The sequence below is a fragment of the Haematobia irritans genome, chromosome 3 (assembly GCF_050003625.1).
Source record: "Haematobia irritans isolate KBUSLIRL chromosome 3, ASM5000362v1, whole genome shotgun sequence".
NCBI classification, from domain to species: Eukaryota; Metazoa; Arthropoda; class Insecta; order Diptera; family Muscidae; genus Haematobia; species Haematobia irritans.
In genome coordinates this window covers 197952163-197971402 of record NC_134399.1, presented here as the reverse complement: position 1 = coordinate 197971402, position 19240 = coordinate 197952163, and positions in this window count along the sequence as shown.

Genomic DNA, 19240 nt, shown 5'->3' with positions numbered 1-19240 from the left:
TGTATGGGATTTGTGGGTTTCATTTCATGGAATAGAAGATGATACATAAATAAATAAAATAAATAACGATAGCTTTCACTAAATATGAAATGGTGGAAGTGATTTGATCATGAAATTTGACGTATAACCGTAGGATATGGCGTTAAAAATGCGTACCTTCAGTTACTATAGTGGTACGAAATAGTACAAACCTTTTTATACCCTCCACCAAAGGATGGGGGTATATTAACTTTGTCATTCCGTTTGTAACACATCGAAATATTGCTCTAAGACCCCATAAAGTATATATATTCTGGGTCGTGGTGAAATTCTGAGTCGATCTGAGCATGTCCGTCCGTCCGTCCGTCTGTTGAAATCACGCTAACTTCCGAACGAAACAAGCTATTGACTTGAAACTTGGCACAAGTAGTTGTTATTGATGTAGGTCGGATGGTATTGCAAATGGGCCATATCGGTCCACTTTTACGTATAGCCCCCATATAAACGGACCCCCAAATTTGGCTTGCGATTGCTCTAAGAGAAGCAAATTTCCCCCGATCCGGCTGAAATTTGGTACATGGTGTTAGTATATGGTCTCTAACAACCATGCAAAAATTGGTCCATAATTATATATAGCCCCCATATAAACGGACCCCCAAATTTGGCTTGCGATTACTCTAAGAGAAGCAAATTTCATCAGATTCGGCTGAAATTTGGTACATGGTGTTAGTATATGGTCTCTAACAACCATGCAAAAATTGGTCCATAATTATATATAGCCCCCATATAAACGGACCCCCAAATTTGGCTTGCGATTGCTCTAAAAGAAGCAAATTTCATCCGATCCGGCTGAAATTTGGTACATAGTGTTAGTATATGGTCTCTAACAGCCATGCAAAAATTGGTATACATCGGTCTATAATTATATATAGCCCCCATATAAACCGATCCCCAGATTTTCCTTGCGGAACCTAAAACAGAAGCAAATTTCATCCGATACGGCTGAAATTTGGTACATGGTGTTAGTATATGGTCTCTAACAACCATGCAAAAATTTGTCCATATCGGTCCATAATTATATATAGCCCCCATATAAACCGATCTCCAGATTTGAACTCCGGAGCCTCTTAGAGGAGCAAAATTCATCCGATCCGGTTTAAATTTGGTACGTGGTGTTTGTATATGGTCTCTAACAACCATGCAAAAATTGGTCTACATCGGTCTATAATTATATATAGCCCCCATATAAACCGATCCCCAGATTTTCCTTGCGGAACCTAAAACAGAAGCAAATTTCATCCGATACGGCTGAAATTTGGTACATGGTATTAGTATATGGTCTCTAACAACCATGCAAAAATTGGTCCATATCGGTCCATAATTATATATAGCCCCCATATAAACCGATCTCCAGATTTGAACTCCGGAGCCTCTTAGAGGAGCAAAATTCATCCGATCCGGTTTAAATTTGGTACGTGGTGTTTCTATATGGTCTCTAACAACCATGCAAAAATTGGTCCGTATCGGTCCATAATTATATATAGCCACCATATAAACCGATTCCCAGATTTTGTTTGCGGATCCTCTAAGAGAAGCAAATTTCATCCGATCCGGCTGAAATTTGGTACATGGTATTAGTATATGGTCTCTAACTACCATGCAAAAATTGGTCCATATCGGTCCATAATTATATATAGCCCCCATATAAACCGATCTCCAGATTTGAACTCCGGAGCCTCTTAGAGGAGCAAAATTCATCCGATCCGGTTTAAATTTGGTACGTGGTGTTTGTATATGGTCTCTAACAACCATGCAAAAATTGGTCCATATCGGTCCATAATTACATAGCCATATATAATTATATATAGCCATATAAACCGATTCCCAGATTTTGTTTGCGGATCCTCTAAGAGAAGCAAATTTCATCCGATCCGGCTGAAATTTGGTACATGGTATTAGTATATAGTCTTTAAGAACCATTCAAAAATTGGTCCATATCAGTCCATAATTATATATAACCCCTATATAAACCGATCCCAGATTTGAACTCCGGAGCCACTTGGACGAGCAAAATTCATCCGATCCGGTGGAAATTTGCAACGTGGTGTTAATATATGGCCGCTAATAATCATGCCAAAATTGGTCCATATCGGTCTATAGATATATATAGCCGATCCCCAATCACACAAAAATTGGTCCATATCGGTTCACAATCATGCTTGCCACTCGAGCAAAAATAATCTAGCAAAATTTTATTTCTATAGAAAATTTTGTCAAAATTTTATTTCTATAGAAAATTTTGGCAAAATTTTATTTCTATAGAAAATGTTGGAAAAATTTTAATTCTATAGATAATGTTGTCAAAATTTTAAATCTTTTGAAAATTTTGTCAAAATTTTATTTCTATAGAAAATTTTGTTAAAATCGTATTTCTATAGAAAATTTTGTCCAAATTTTACTTCTATAGAAAATGTTGTCAAAATTTTATTTCTATAAAAACTTTTTTCAAACTTAATTATATACGTATTTAATGGGCCATTTTAAGTTTAATATATTACGTAAGCTTCGGCCTGGCCGAACTTACGGCCGTATATACTTGTTTAATTTAACCGACGCTTTCATGTGCCATTTAGTTCTTTCACGGCATATCAAGCTGACGATTTCATGATCCATTTAGTGCTTTCACGGCATAAATAAGTCTTGCATAGGCATCACTAGACGTTGCTTAAACTTGTATTTGTAATTACTGCTGTGGTACGAAAAACCATTAAATAGTACCAGCATATATTTAACCGACGCTTTATGCCCCCATTTACCGCATTTACTTTTAAGTATTAAAATGTACCACTTATTATGGTACCAAATGGTACCATAATATATTGACCCTCGAATTTAGCCCTTTTATGACATACCCATATACACCAACAACGTGGCAAGAACAAAGGTGCTAGTCATACCTAACAAAAATGGCTGACCTGTAATTAATGTAGTGGAAAATAAACCATTAAATAGTAGCAAAATTTATTTAAACGACGCTTGTATTCTCCATTTAGCGCTTTTACGATTTTACCTTAGACTTACATATACACCAAAGTATTTTCCGTAATTTTTAGAAACGTTTACTTTTAGGTAACAAAATCGAACAAAACCATTACAATAATTGGTACCAAATGGTACCATGATATATTGGACACATTTAGCCTTTTCATGGTATGCCCATATAAACCATCAACATGGCAGGAAAAAACGTGGCAGTGGACTGAATAATCTAAGGACAATGGCCTGAATAATCTAAGCGGGTCTGAAAATAAATCGGGCTGCCACTTTAAGCTAACTATTTAAGATGGTAGTCATAACGTAGAAGAAATGTATATGCGGGCCACCATTCCTATGTCGAAAGCAAAATCGCAGCAAAGAAGATATATTATATAGTACCAAAAGTTATTTAGCTAACACTTTTATGCCCCATATAGCGCTTTCACGATATACCTGAGTCTTATATATACACCATATAAGATTACCTAATTTTAAAAAAATTTGAATTCTGGATTGAACTTTAAAATTATACAAAAAGTACCAAGTTGAACCTTTCATGACATATCACGACATACATCAAAAACGAGGTGAGACCAAAATAATAATCATAGATTAGAAGGCATGTTGTTATATGTCGCCCATCATTCCCACATCACACCCGAGTACTAACGATGTACTAAGTAGTACCAAGATTTTTTTAGTCGACACTTTTATGTCCAATTTATAGCTTGCTCGACATACACAGTCTCACACAAGTTTACATACGATTAAATAATTTATATTTTCATTAAATAATCAAATTTTAAAAAATATGCATATATATCCTTTCGTTTTAATAAATTAATTTGAAAATCAAAGTAATTGTTAATTTTCAAGAAGATTTTTTTGGTATGGGTTATAAACAACAACAAGAAATATGTTTAGTTAAGAGGTACAAAACTCAGGGGTATGTAAACTTATGTGAGACTGTGTACCTAAGATTTACATATACACCATAAGATATTGCGTTGGGTTTGGTAGTTACTATAGTGTACATATAGTTACCATAGTGGCACGAAAAAGTACTGAATAGTACCAAAGTAGTGCTTTTATGTTTTAACAAAATTTAAATTGTAATTTTTGGGTAGTTATGTGTATTGTTCTTTAATAAAGTGATACAAAATGTACTAAATGGTACCAAGGTTTTATTGGGCCCTCAAATTTAGCCCTCCAATATATTTTAAAAAACGTGAAAATTTTGAAAATTGAAATTTAAAATGATACAAAAAGTACCAACTTATTTTTATGTTTCCAAATGTTTGACCAGTAGATGGGCTAAATCGATCCATTTTAATGCCCACCACCATAAAAATTTATTTCAAATCTATTTCGAACCATCGATTTTATTTGGTTTTTAAGACCATGCAGCTATATACATATGTCAAATATTGGCAGTCAAAAATTTGTCAAATTTTTTTTTCTATAGAAAATTTTGTCAACATTTAATTTCTACAGAAAATTTTGTTAAAATTTTATTTCTATAGAAAAATTTGGCAAAATTTTATTTCTATAGAAAATTTTGTTAAAATTTTATTTCTATAGAAAATTTTGTCAAAATTTTATTTCTATAGAAAACTTTGTCAAAATTTTATTTCCATAGAAAATGTTTGTTAAAATATTATTTCTATAGAAAATTTTGGCAAAATTTTATTTCTATAGAAAACTTTGTCAAAATTGTATTTCTATAGAAAATTTTGTCAAAATTGCATTTCTATAGAAAATTTTGTCAAAATTTTATTTCTATGGAAAACTTTGCCAAAATTTTACTCCTATAGAAAATTTTGTCAAAATTTTATTTCTATATAAAATTTTGTCAAAATTTTATTTCTATAGAAAACTTTGTCAAAATTTTATTTGTATAGCAAATTTTGTCAAAATATTATTTCTATAGAAAACTTTATCAAAATTTTATTTCTATAGAAAACTTTATCAAAATTTTATTTCTATCGAAAATTTTGTCAAAATTTTATTTCTAAGAAAATTTTGTCAAAATTTGATTTCTATAGAAAATTTTGTCAAAATTTTATTTCTATAGAAAATTTTGACAAACTTTGATTTCTATATAAAATTTTGACAAAATTTGATTTCTAAGCAAACATCCAGAAGGAGACGAGATAGACACATGGTGTCTTTGGCAATAATGCTCAGGGTGGGTCCCTGAGTCGATATAACCGTCTGTCCGTCTGTCTGTGAACACATTTTTGTGATCAAAGTCTAGGTCGCAATCGCCTTCAAATTTGGCACATGATCCTAATTTGGATCTGAATAGAACCCCATTGATTTTGGAAGACATCGGTTCAGATTTAGATATAGCTCCCATATATATCTTTCGCCCGATATGCACTAATATGGACGCAGCAGCCAGAGTTTTATACCGATTTGCTTGGAATTTTGCACAAACATAACTCTTAGTCGTATAGCCAAGTGTGCAAAATTTTATTGAAATCGGTTCAGATTTAGATATAGCTCCCATATATAGCTTTCTCCCGATATGGACTAATATGGTTCTAATAGCCAGAGTTTTGCCCCAATTTGGTTGAAATTTTTCACAGGGAGTAGATTTAGCATTGTAGCTATGCGTGCCAAATTTGATTGAAATCGGTTCAGATTTATATATAGCTCCCATACATATGTTTTTCTGATTTCGACAAAAATGGTAAAAATACTAGCATTTTCCTTGTAAAATCGCCACTGCTTAGTCGAAAAGTTGTAAAAATGACTCTAGTTTTCCTAAACTTCTAATGCATATATATCGAGCGATAAATCATTAATAAACTTTTGCGAAGTTTCCTTCAAATTGCTTAAGATTTAAATGTTTTCCCATATTTTTTTATTAACATCCCAGCAAAAAAAAGCGTCGCAAAAAAAGTAATGAAAATGTCCTTTTTGGATCCGAAAGTGGTGCAAAATTCATGCAGAAGCGATGAATTTAACATGGACTTGTCATAGGTCGGAAGTCCTCCATTTCAACAGCCGGTGCACTGAATTTGCATCACTTCTTTAGGTGTGATCCGAATTCAATGTTTTGGGTGTAAATTAAAAAATTCTGTGATATTTTGTCAAATAAATAATTTATATAAATTGTTATAATTTTTAATGGATTCTAACGCTTGCCTGAAACATTTGGCCTCAAACATTTTCAAAAATTCACAATTTTTCAGATTGGATTTAGCATTTTTTCGACGAAATTTAAACAATTTGTACCATTTTATGAATTCTTAAACTGTTTTTAACCAATTTGAAACAAAAAAAGTTAAAATTACCCATCAAAAATATGAAAAAAGCAAGATATAAAAAATTGAATGAAACGAACTTCCTGTGTAGTTAAAATAAAGAACATCATTGGAAGTGCTTTTAAAGTTGTGCCTTTGGAAGAACTTCAAAAATTTTTTGGTGGGATTGTGTTCCACCCTAATGCATTAGCCGACTTTAATTTTGAGTCTATAGATTTTGTAGAAGTCTGTTAAATTCTGTCCAGATCGAGTGATATTTAAATGTATGTATTTGGGACAAACCTTTATATATAGCCCCCCAACACACTTGACGGATGTGATATGGTATCGAAAATTTAGATCTACAAAGTGGTGCATGGTATAATATAGTCGGCCCCGCCCGACTTTAGACTTTCCTTACTTGTTTTTTTTTCTATAAACATTCTTATAAACGTGTTTCAGCTCTGCCTTAGACATCACAGATCATCCAGGCTAATAAAAGTTCCATATCAAGCCAATCATATCAGTTATTGGCTAAAGCAAATACCCCAATGTTATTGTTATTATTTTAGCGTATCGGTATTTTGCTATCACATTCCTTTTGGCCCCGTTGCGGTGTATTGCTTTTAAATTGGCCACTTGTTTTAATATCATCGGATGAACTTCTTTGGATTCTCTTAAAAGAAGTAGAGCATTTTCTTCTTGGCTCTCGAGAACGCATTGTAATAACAATTTCCGAAAGGTCATGCATGATGTGCCACACTTCCACTTACTTGGTTATCCCAAAGCAGTTATAGTAGCTAACATCCTTATAGCCTTTAGCTTGGATTTCTTCCATTTCGAAGACAAGGCATCAAACGTGCAGAGAACTTAGGAGTTTGGGCCTCTTATGAAATATTTAATATTTGTTTACTTTAACAGCACATTATTGTTAGCATAACACTCAACGAGCTCATGCTTCTCTCACAAGAGGAATATTCCTTATGTTACATTATGCTGCAAGCTCGTCTTCCTGACTGAGGCACGGTTAGCTCTTAACCTCTCCCAGGATAAACATAGACACATTATTATTATTATTATTATTTTATAACGTGTCCTCATACAAAATGATTTTAGTTTGGTGGTTACTTTGTTACTTTACAGCGTTTGCTGTACCTTTAGCAAAAAAAAAAAAAACTATATTGCAAATAGCCTCGAGCACAGGGTGAACGAAAGAAACTTTGTGTAAGGAAGTTAAATATATCTGAAGTGTCCAAGATAAGGAAAATTAGATTGTTGATCAAATCTTATACAAAAAATTAATTTTGACAAAATATTAAAAACAAAAATGTTTACAAATTTGTATATACACACAAAAAATATTTGATTTATTTATATATTAGTTTATAAATAATTTATAATTATAATAAATTATATAAATAAATAGAGATAAAGTATAAGGTACTAACTAACATCTAAGGTTTTCGACCTAAATAATTTATTTATTTTATTTCTTTTTTATTACAATTTATTATACCCACCACCATAGAATGGTGACGGGGGTATAATAAGTTTGTCATTCCGTTTGTAACACATCGAAATATCGATTTCCGACTATATAAAGTATATATATTCTTGATCAGGGAGAAATTCTAAGACGATATAACGATGTCCGTCTGTCCGTCTGTCTGTCTGTCTGTCTGTTGTAATCACGCTAAAGTCTTCAATAATGAAGCAATCGTGCTGAAATTTTGCACAAACTCGTCTTTTGTCTGCAGGCAGGTCAAGTTCGACGATAGGCTATATCGGTCAAGGTTTTGATATAGTCCCCATATAAACCGACCTCCCGATTTGGGGTCTTGGGCTTATAGAAATCGTAGTTTTTAACCAATTTGCCTGAAATTTGAAATCTAGAGGTATTTTATGACCATAAAGAGGTGTGCCAAAAATGGTGAGTATCGGTCCATGTTTTGGTATAGACCCCCTGTAGACCGATCTCCCGATTTTACTTCTAGGGCGTATAGAAACCGCAGTTTTTATTCAATTTACCTGAAATTGGAAATCTAGAGGTATTGTAGAATCACAAATACGTGTGCCAAAAATTGTGAGTACCGGTCCATATTTTGGTATAGCCCGCATATAGACCGATCTCCCGATTTTACTTCTTGGGCTTATAGAAACCGCAGTTTTTATTCAATTTACCTGAAATTGGAAATCTAGAGGTATTGTAGGACCACAAATACGTGTGCCAAAAAGTATCGGTCCATGTTTCGGTATGGTCCCCCCCATATAAAACGACCTCCCGATTTGGGGTCTTGGGCTTATAATCGTAGTTTTTATCCAATTTGCCTGAAATTTGAAATATAGAGGTATTTTATGACCATAAAGAGGTGTGCCGAAACTGGTGAGTATCGGTCCATATTTTTGTATAGCCCCCATATAGACCGATTTCCCGATTTTACTTCTTGGGCTTCTAGAATCCGAAGTTTTTATCCTATTTGCCTGAAATTGGAAATCTAGAGGTATTTTCGGGTCATAAAGTGGTGTGCCGAAAACGGTGAGTATCGGTGCATATTTTAGTATAGCCCCCATAAGAACGATTTCCCGATTTAACTCCTTGGGCTTCTAGAAACCGTAGTTTTTTATCTGATTTGCCTGAAATTGTAAATATTCTGGTATTTTATCGGATTAAGTTTCCATTTTGTAATGCCTCCATATAGACCGACTTCACTTTTTGAGGGTGTAGAAGGCGCACTGATCATGAAAATTGCTTGAAACTCAATGTAAAATTTCCAGATTTTACTTCTACAGATTTAAGATTTCAAATCAAGACATTATTTTATAATGTTCTTACACACTTACAAGAAATGTTAATAATTCCTCTAAAACTCAAACAAAAATGGTTCTTATAAATCCAGATTCTGATATAGTCCTCATAGGTGAAATCTTTAAATTTATCTTCGGGAAGTGTCCTCAAGTCCTCAAGCCCTCCTGAAATTTCAAAGGAAACCCTAATATTTGGTTTATGGTGGTGGGTATTTAAGATTCGGCCCGGCCGAACTTAGTGCTGTATATATTTGTTTTTTATTTATTTATTTATTTTATTTATTTTTTTATTATTATTTATTTTTTACTAGCGTAACCCGGCCCGCTTCGCTGCGCCTTCCGAAGTGTATTTGTAGGAACATTTTGCGTTAACTTAGTCAACCATATCCATCGTGCTGAAAACAAATTCGAAAAGATTTGAATTCTTTCAAACAAGTCGGACTACTTGCTTTTTCATTTATAGGTACAAATACGGCGGATATGCATATGTAAAACGGTTCGTTTTAAAAAATGTCGGGGAGAGGGTGTACCCTTTCCTCCAAATTGTTTAAATAATGTTCTGTATTCAAGTAGTTGGTCAATCTTCTATATTTCTTGTGAATTTTAAGTGTGGTTTGTCAAGGAAAGGTATCCTTCTCCTCAACATATCTGAATATTAAGCACTATATTATAATAACATACAAAGTATTACTGTTTCCCATCCAATAAATCGGAAAAAGCAAAAGTAGTAAAAAATTTTACCACATTAACATTTACTAAAATTATGCACCCTCTACGTTGGCTGCCAATTTCATGTAAATTTAAGTTCTTTACTAAAAAGAAGTCTGGCAGAAGTCTGTGCAAAAATCATACAATTCTGTACCGAGTTCCCATTTACGGACAACCCTCTAATTTCAATTTAAGAAAAAATAACGGACAAAATAGAATACTCTCCCCACCTTCGCTCCACTCCGACCTGATATCGGACTAACACGTACCCTATATTAATTTCACAACTACTCAATGGTCCCTATAAATTCTATAGAAGAAAATCGACTAAGTTTATTTCAATTTTCCCCTTCTCCAACCAGATATCGAAAAATCATATACTAATTTAAAAATCATGTATAAATTTAATCACCTCGTCCCACGTTCCCTGTAAATTTCAAGTAGATCGGAGATGTTTAAATTTTGCTCTATTGTTTTAAAGGGACGTCACTTTCCCCGATACAATATCGACAAACACCGTGGTGAATAGCACCCCTAACCTTCCCTGAAAATTCTTGAAACTTTCCTTCAAGTGTGGGGCAAGGAAGGTTGCCTCTTCGTTTATAACTATCCCCCACTTCCTTTGTAAATTTCAAGAAAACTTAAGAATTTTTTTGCAGTTTTAGAGGAGGACCTCCTCCCCGACCAAATATCGAAAAGTGATGTAGCGTATCTTTTGTAAACGTCCCAGAAAATGTCAAGCAAATTATAAGCCTAAAGGGGCGGCCTCTCTTCCGTCCAAATATCACAAAATCAGGTATCAACTATTAATAATCGTAAACTCTCAAGTAAACTCTCGTAAATTTCAAGTAACTCGGTAAAGTTAAATTGTTTCTCTGTATGTACTTAAGAGAAGCGGATGTCTCCCTATGCCCTTTTATTTTTATTAAAAAATCAGGAACCTGATATAAATTTCATAACCTCACCTATTTTTTCCGTAAAATTTCAGTCGGGGGAGTTTAGTTTTGTTTTCACTGCACTTTAAAAATAAAGTCGGTCAAAGGGGTGGTATCCCTCCCCTACCAAATATCGCAAAATAATGTAGCGGATTTTTGTCTAGATGCAAACCCCAACATTCAATGAAAATTTCAAGCAAATCGCATAATTTTGTTCCAAGTTTCAAAAAGTAGGGCAAGGGGGAGGTCCCCTCCCCATCCACATATGAAATCATCGGGTACCCCATATTTATTCCATAACCTCACCGCATGTTCTCTGTAAATCTCAGATAATTTAGAGAATTTTAGTTTTTTCACTGTACTTAAAAAAAAAGTCGAACAAAGGGGAGGTTCCCCTCCGCCACCAAATATCGAAATATAAAGTAGCGGGTCTTTGTCTAGATACCAAATCCAACCTTCAATGAAAATTTCAAGCAAATCGGTCAACTTTGGTCCAATTTTCAAAAAGTCCGACAAAGGGGAGGTCCCCCTCCGCGACCAGGTGTCAAAAAATGAGGTACCCTATTTTCACCACATGAACGACCCCTACGATCTCTGAAAGTTTCAAGTAAATCGGTTCAGCCGTTTCGGAGCCAACTCGGAACATACAAACAAACAAACAAACAAACAAACAAATAAACAAACATAGATTGAATTTTATATATATATATAGATTACAAATGTTGAGAAAATTTGAATCTAATTTTCTTTAGAAAAAATCCTGATCGATAATAAAATAAGGTTCATATATTAATCCTGGCCTCTTCATTGCCTACAACCTTAATCCATTTTAATAGGGTCTACATGGATTTAAAGCATACAGGCCATAGTTGCCCAAGAAAAGTTTCACTTTTAGAATCAACAAAAGATTAAGGTGGGGAAAATTAGTTTTTCTTTCCTTTCCTCATTTTTTTTCTTTTTTGCTCGCAAACTTATATTGACTTTGATGCTGTTACTCAGTCAAAGGTTTTTCTTTACTTTTACCACTTTCACCGCTATCGCTTCCATTACCAACTTTGGCTTATGTCCACATTTTCTAGGAAATTCTGGTTTGAGGCATTTCAGCGAAATGGCAAGCAAGCTATCGGGCAACACAAAAAGGAATTGCGATACAAACATTAAGACAAACTTCTTGGGGCTTCCACGTCTTTGGCTTTCACTGTTTTTTTTTTCGTTTAGAGTTTGATTACCATTAGTTGGCCCGATAAATTTGGTCACCTTAAAAAAGAGAAGATAAAATATAAAGTTTGTACGTTTTTGTTTCTATATTTTGTTTCTTGCGCATTTTTTTATTGTACACGGTAAAAAATATGTTTTTGGATTCAGTCACTAAATTAATTAAAATATTTTATATAAATTTTGTTTTGTAAAAAAAAACAATTCTGATGTTGAGTTTTATTCTGATTAAAGAATTAATAAAACTTGATTTAGTTTGTTTCCTATTCGATATTTTTCAGTTTTTTTTTGGCAAAATAAATAATTTTATTTAGAATTAATAAAATACATATTTTTTTTTTTTTGTTTAATATTTTCTCAAATTTGATAAAGGTTTTTATTGAAATATATGGGTGACATTTTTTTATTTTATTCTTTGGTGAGCGAGTTAAATTAAGTGCTTCATTATATTCATAACTCATTGTATTTATGTTGGTTTCAAAGGGGGTGAGGCTCATTTTTCACCAGTTTACAAGACTAAATTAAATAAAAAAAATTATTATAACAAATATTTTTATTTATTTCAGAAGAAATAAAATAAATTTTCAAAATTGTATATCTGTGAAAAGTTTCTCAATAATTATAATTCGATGGGAAATTTATCAATTTTATTTCTAAATAAAAAATGTTCCATACTTTATTTTTATAAATTAAAAATGTTGTCAAATTTTTATTTCTGTGTTTAGTTTTATAGAAAATTTTCTCAACATGATTTTAATTTATAAATGACAGAAATAGGCTTAAATGTTTAATGAAATAGGCTTAGATGTTTAATGTAGATTTTTTTATAGAAAATTTTCTCAACATTTTTAATTCTATAGAAATTTTGTTAAAATTTTATTGCTATATAAACTGTTGTCAAAATTTTATTTTTGTAGAAATAAATCATTTTTATCAAAATTGCTATTATTACCCAGCCAAAAGTGCGTCGCCAAAAAAGTAGTGGCGCAGAAGCTTGTCATAGGACGGATGTCCACCATTTCAACAGCCGTTACACTGAATATGCATCACTTCTTTAGATGTGATCCGAATTCAGTGTTTTGTATGTGAATTAAAAAATGTTGTGGTATTTTGACAAATAATTAATTTTTAGAATTTTTAATGTAATGTAATGCTTGTCTGAAACCCTTAACCTCAAATCTTTTCAAAATTTCGCAATTTTTCTAGAATGAATTTTTTCGACAAAATTTAAATAATTTACACCATTGTTAAAATTGCCCTTTAAAAGTATGAAAAAAGCGAGTTTAAAAAAATAATTAAAAAAAAACTTCCTGAGTAGTTAAAATAAAGAACATCTCTGGAAGGACATTTTTGGAAGTGCTTTTATAGTTGTGCCTTTAGAGGTACTTCCAAATTTTTTTTATCTGGGTAATATGACAAATATATTTATTATATTTTACTGTTACAAATATTTTTAGGGTTTACGAAAACTATTTTAGTTAATCTATAGCAACCACCAAAATTTCAAAACATTATCTTACTTTTCTGAGTGTAGAGTGCACCGTAACTAATGTCTTTATATTAGACAGAAAAAAATTTCACTAAAATTTTTTCAATTAATATCTTAATTGATTTTTAAAAAATATTCAATTAAAAATTTAATTGATTCAACAAATTTTTTAATTGAAACAAAAATTAATCAATAAAATTAATAGTATCAATTAAATTTTTAATTGGATCAATTAACCCCCCGATGAGTGACAGTTCTGAACTTCACGGCCGTGTGAAAAGGTCCCTACGGACCTTTTTTGTAAATCATGTTTTTTCATATAATTTTTTTTGATTTTTTGTTTTTATTGTTTATAACTAAATTCTACATACAAAACTAATTTTTTCAATTTTTTATTTTTTTTTTTTTTGCTTGAATTTTCTTAAGACTATTATAAAACAAGTATATACGGCCGTAAGTTCGGCCAGGCCGAAGCTTATGTACCCTCCATCATGGATTGCGTAGAAACTTCATCTAAACTCTGCCATCCACAATCGAATTACTTAAGTTGCGGTAACGCTTTCCGATGGCAAGGTATCTTAAAACCTCCTAACACCATCTTCTAAATTGTATGTAAGTCCATACGTGGTATATATTAAATCAAAAAAGATCGATCGAAGATCGACGTATATAATTCAGTTTGACAAAGTAGACATAAAATTTTGACAAAATTTTCTACAGAAATAAAATTTAACAAAATTTTCTATAGAAATAAAATTTTCACAAAAATGTTGACAACATTTTCTATAGAAAGAAAATTTTGACAAAAAATTTCTACAGAAATAAAATTTTAACAAAATTTTCTATAGAAATAAACTTTTGACAAAATTTTCTATAGAAATAAAATCTTGGTAGATTATTTTTGGCTCGAGTGGCAACCATGATTATGAACCGAATAAAATTTGAACAAAATTTTCTATAGAAATAAAATTTTGACAAAATTTTCTATAGGAAGAAAATTTTGACAATGATGAAAATTTTGTTATGAACCGAATAAAATTTTAACAAAATTTTCTCTAGAAATAAAATTTTGACAAAATTTTCTATAGAAATAAAATTTTGGTAGATTATTTTTGCCTCTAGTGGCAACCATGATTATGAACCGATATGGACCAATTTTTGTGTGATTGGACCAATTTTGGTATGGTTGTTAGAGACCATATACTAACACCACGTGCCTAATTTGAACCGGATTGGATGAAATTTGCTTCTCTTGGAGACTTCGCAAGCCAAATATGGGGATCGGTTTATATGGGGGCTATATATAATTAAGAACCGATGTGGACCAATTTTTGCATGGTTGTTAGAGACCATATACCAACACCATGTACCAAATTTCAGCCGGATTGGATGAAATAAGCTTTTCTTAGAGGCTCCACAAGCCAAATATGGGGATCGGTTTATATGGGGGCTATATATAATTATGAACCGATGTGGACCAATTTTTGCATGGTTGTTAGAGACCATATACCAATATCATGTACCTAATTTCAGGCGGATCGGATGAAATTTGCTTCTCTTTGAGGCTCCGCAACCCAAATCTGGGGATCGGTTTATATGGGTGCCATATATAATTATGGACCGATGTGGACTAATTTTTGCATGGTTGTTAGAGACCATATACCAACACCATGTACCAAATTTCAGCCGGATTGGATGAAACATGCTTTTCTTAGAGGCTCCACAAGCCAAATCTGGGGATCGGTTTATATAGGGGCTATATATAATTATGGACCGATGTGAACCAATTTTTGCATGGTTGTTAGAGTCCATATACCAACACCATGTATCAAATTTCAGCTGGATCGGATGAAATTTGCTTCTCTTTTAGGCTCCGCAAGCCAAATCTGGGGATCGGTTTATATGGGGGCTATATATAATTATGGACCGATGGGGACCAATTTTTGCATGGTTGTTAGAGACCATATACCAACACCACATACCAAATTTCAGCCGCATCGGATGAAATATGCTTCTGTTAGAGGCTCCAAAATCCAAATCTGAGGGTCCCTTTATATGGGGGCTATACGTAAAAGTGGACCGATATGGCCCATTTTCAATTCCATCCGACCTACATCGATAACAAGTACTTGTGCCAAGTTTCAAGTCGATAGCTTGTTTCGTTCGGAAGTTAGAGTGATTTCAACAGACGGACGGACGGACGGACATGCTTAGATCGACTCAGAATTTCACCACGACCCAGAATATATATACTTTATGGGGTCTTAGAGCAATATTTCGATGTGTTACAAACGGAATGACAAAGTTAATATACCCCCATCCTATGATGGAGGGTATAAAAAATTTAAAATTATTGTTGTTGAGCGTGTACTTCTTGTCCCCTGCCCTGTGCGCAAGTGTTGCAGCGATGTAAAAGTGTACCATGTTCTCCGCAAACAGCGTTGCCGCAGTATGCCCGCGTTTTCCGCTGCTGCCCGTACTCAGAACGGCAAAACCTACTTGACGGTCTACTTGACCTAGCCGCACACGACGGTACATTGCCTTCCATAGGTCTTGGTAATACCTGAAATGAAAAGAAAAATGAAAAACAAATAAATATATATTCTATTCTTGAATTTGAAGATGTTTTTCTTACCCTGACATCGAATGCTTCCATCGCATTGCGTATCCTTGGATATGAGATTATATGGTTGTTCAGGGCACGTTCTTCGATATTTGGTGTGGCCAATTATTTCGTTAGCAGTAACAAGAACGACCGCCGTCTGTCACTCCTTTTTATACCCACCACCATAGGATGGGGGGTATATTAACTTTGTCATTCCGTTTGTAACACATCGAAATATTGGTCTAAGACCCCATAAAGTATATATATTCTGGGTCGTGGTGAAATTCTGAGTCGATCTGAGCATGTCCGTCCGTCCGTCCGTCCGTCCGTCTGTTGAAATCACGCTAACTTCCGAACGAAACAAGCTATCGACTTGAAACTTGGCACAAGTAGTTGTTATTGATGTAGGTCGGATGGTATTGCAAATGGGCCATATCGGTCCACTTTTACGTATAGCCCCCATATAAACGGACCCCAAAATTTGGCTTGCGAGGCCTCTAAGAGAAGCAAATTTCATCCGATCCGGCTGAAATTTGGTACATGGTGTTAGTATATGGTCTCTAACAACCATGCAAAAATTGGTCCACATCGGTCCATAATTATATATAGCCCCCATATAAACCGATCCCCCGATTTGGCTTGCGAGGCCCCTAAGAGAAGCAAATTTCATCCGATCCGGCTGAAATTTGGTACATGGTGTCAGTATATGGTCTCTAACAACCATGCAAAAATTGGTCCACATCGGTCCATAATTATATATAGCCCCCATATAAACCGATCCCCCGATTTGGCTTGCGAGGCCTCTAATAGAAGCAAATTTCATCCGATCCGGCTGAAATTTGGTACATGGTGTTAGTATATGGTCTCGAACAACCATGCAAAAATTGGTCCATATCGGTCCATAATTATATATAGCCCCCATATAAACCGATCCCCCGATTTGGCTTGCGAGGCCTCTAAGAGAAGCAAATTTCATCCGATATGGCTGAAATTTGGTACATGGTGTTAGTATATAGTCTCAAACAACCATGCAAAAATTTGTCCACATCGGTGCATAATTATATATAGCCCCCATATAAACCGATCCCCCGATTTGGCTTGCGAGGCCTCTAAGAGAAGCAAATTTCATCCGATATGGCTGAAATTTGGTACGTTATGTTAGTATATGGTCTCTAAAAACCATGCAAAAATTGGTCCACATCGGCTCATAATTATATATAGCCCCCATATAAACCGATCACCAGATTTGACCTCCGGAACCTCTTGGAAGACCAAAATTCATCTGATTCAGTTGAAATTTGGTACGTGGTGTTAATATATGGCCTCAAACTCCCATGCAAAAATTGGTCGATATCGGTCCATAATTATATATAGGCCCCATATAAACCGATCCCCAGATTTGACCTCCAGAGCCCCTTGGAAGAGCAAAATACTTCCCATTCGGTTGAAATTTGGTACGTGATGTTAGTATATGGTAGCCAACAACCATGCAGGAATAAGAAGTTTTAAGATACCACAACCCAAGTAATTCGATTGTGGATGACAGTCTTTCGTAGAAGTTTCTACGCAATCCATGGTGGTGGGTACATATGATTCGGCCTGGCCGAACTTGCGGCTGTATATACTTGTTATAGGCTTCATTTCGTTGTAAATCGTAAAAGCAGCCAATGCAGCAACGTCCAGCATATTATAAAACATGGCCAACGGCCATCGTTGTGTTGCTCTTTTGCTGCTGTAAGTGCCTAGCATTTGATCCATGGTAACAACGCCGCATTTGTTGGCGTTGTAATCTAATATGGCATAGGGCTTCCGCTTCTCGGTTTGCTCGTCAACGAGGCAGGTGTAGTGCATTGTGGAGAGCACGTTGACCACTTCATTTTTTTTCGGCACGTATGAGCATAAAGACATATCCCCCTCGTTGAACCCAAATAATGTACTATTGATGGTGCGCTTCGGGTTCTTCTTGAACTCCTGTGGAATAAATCTTTTGTTGTAGTGCACTGTACCAACATATGCGGTTTTCCTCCTCAACAAAATACGCGCCAATTCAAGAGTGGTAAAGAAATTATCCGCGTATATAGTACGACCAGCATCTAAATATTTTTCCACAAGATCCAGCACTACGTTCTACCCTTGGTTTATCTCCCGTTGTTGGTTTGGCAGTTTTCCAGAATATATCATCCCTTCACCATACTTTCAAACCATACTTAGCTGACTTTGACGGAATATCTTGTGTGAAGGGGGTGCGGCCTCTGTAAGGGGACAACTGCTCATCAACTGTTAGTGTTTCATGAGGAGTGTAAGCTGCTGCCAAGTTATGTTGCAACATTTTCCAAATGTCGTCAATAGCCGCAGTTTTGCTGTTGATGAGTCGCTGTTGTCGAGTGTTTCCATTGTCGAATCGAATAAATTGCTTTATACACATGAAGCGATCGTACGACAACGCAGCATTGTATATTGGGCAACGCGTCGCGTCCCATAATTCCATAGCTGGTTCATTGTTTGATCTTGTGAGTCCTGCATACAAAAGAATAGCTACAAAGGCGTCAAACTCTTTCACTGTCACTGGCTTCCACTCCTTTTTCTTCGTGGGTTTCGCCAAATTCCATGCAGCTGTAACCTCCCTGCCTTTAGGATTTGTTTTACGCAGCACTAAGTGTATTATTTCCTCTGTCATGATTGAACGCATTTGTGTTCAGAACAAGTAAATTATGTGTTGAAACAATAAAAAAAAATTATGATGATGCCCAAAAACATGCATTTATTAGTGAAATTCAGTACAAGGTCCATACGGACCTATTTACACGTCCGCGTACACAGAAAAAATATCACCAAAATATTTCCAATTAAAAAGTTAATTGAAGTTGAAAATGTTTTCAATTAATAAAATAATTTATACAATTAACTTTTTAATCATGATAGAAACATTAAGTTAATTAAGCCAATGATTGAAAATTTTAAAATTTTTAATTAAAAAATTAATTGATACAATTAACTTTTTAATCAAATTCGGAAGACTAATTCAGTTAGAAAAAGTGCTGATTTTTTTTTAATTTTTAATTAAAAATGTATTTCAAACAATCATTTGTTAATCCAAATAAAAACTCTAAGTCAATTCAGAAAGTAATTAAAAATAGTTACCTTTTTTAATTAATAAATTAATTGAGTTTTGCAATCAACATCAATTAAATTTTTAATTAAATCAATTAAAAAATTA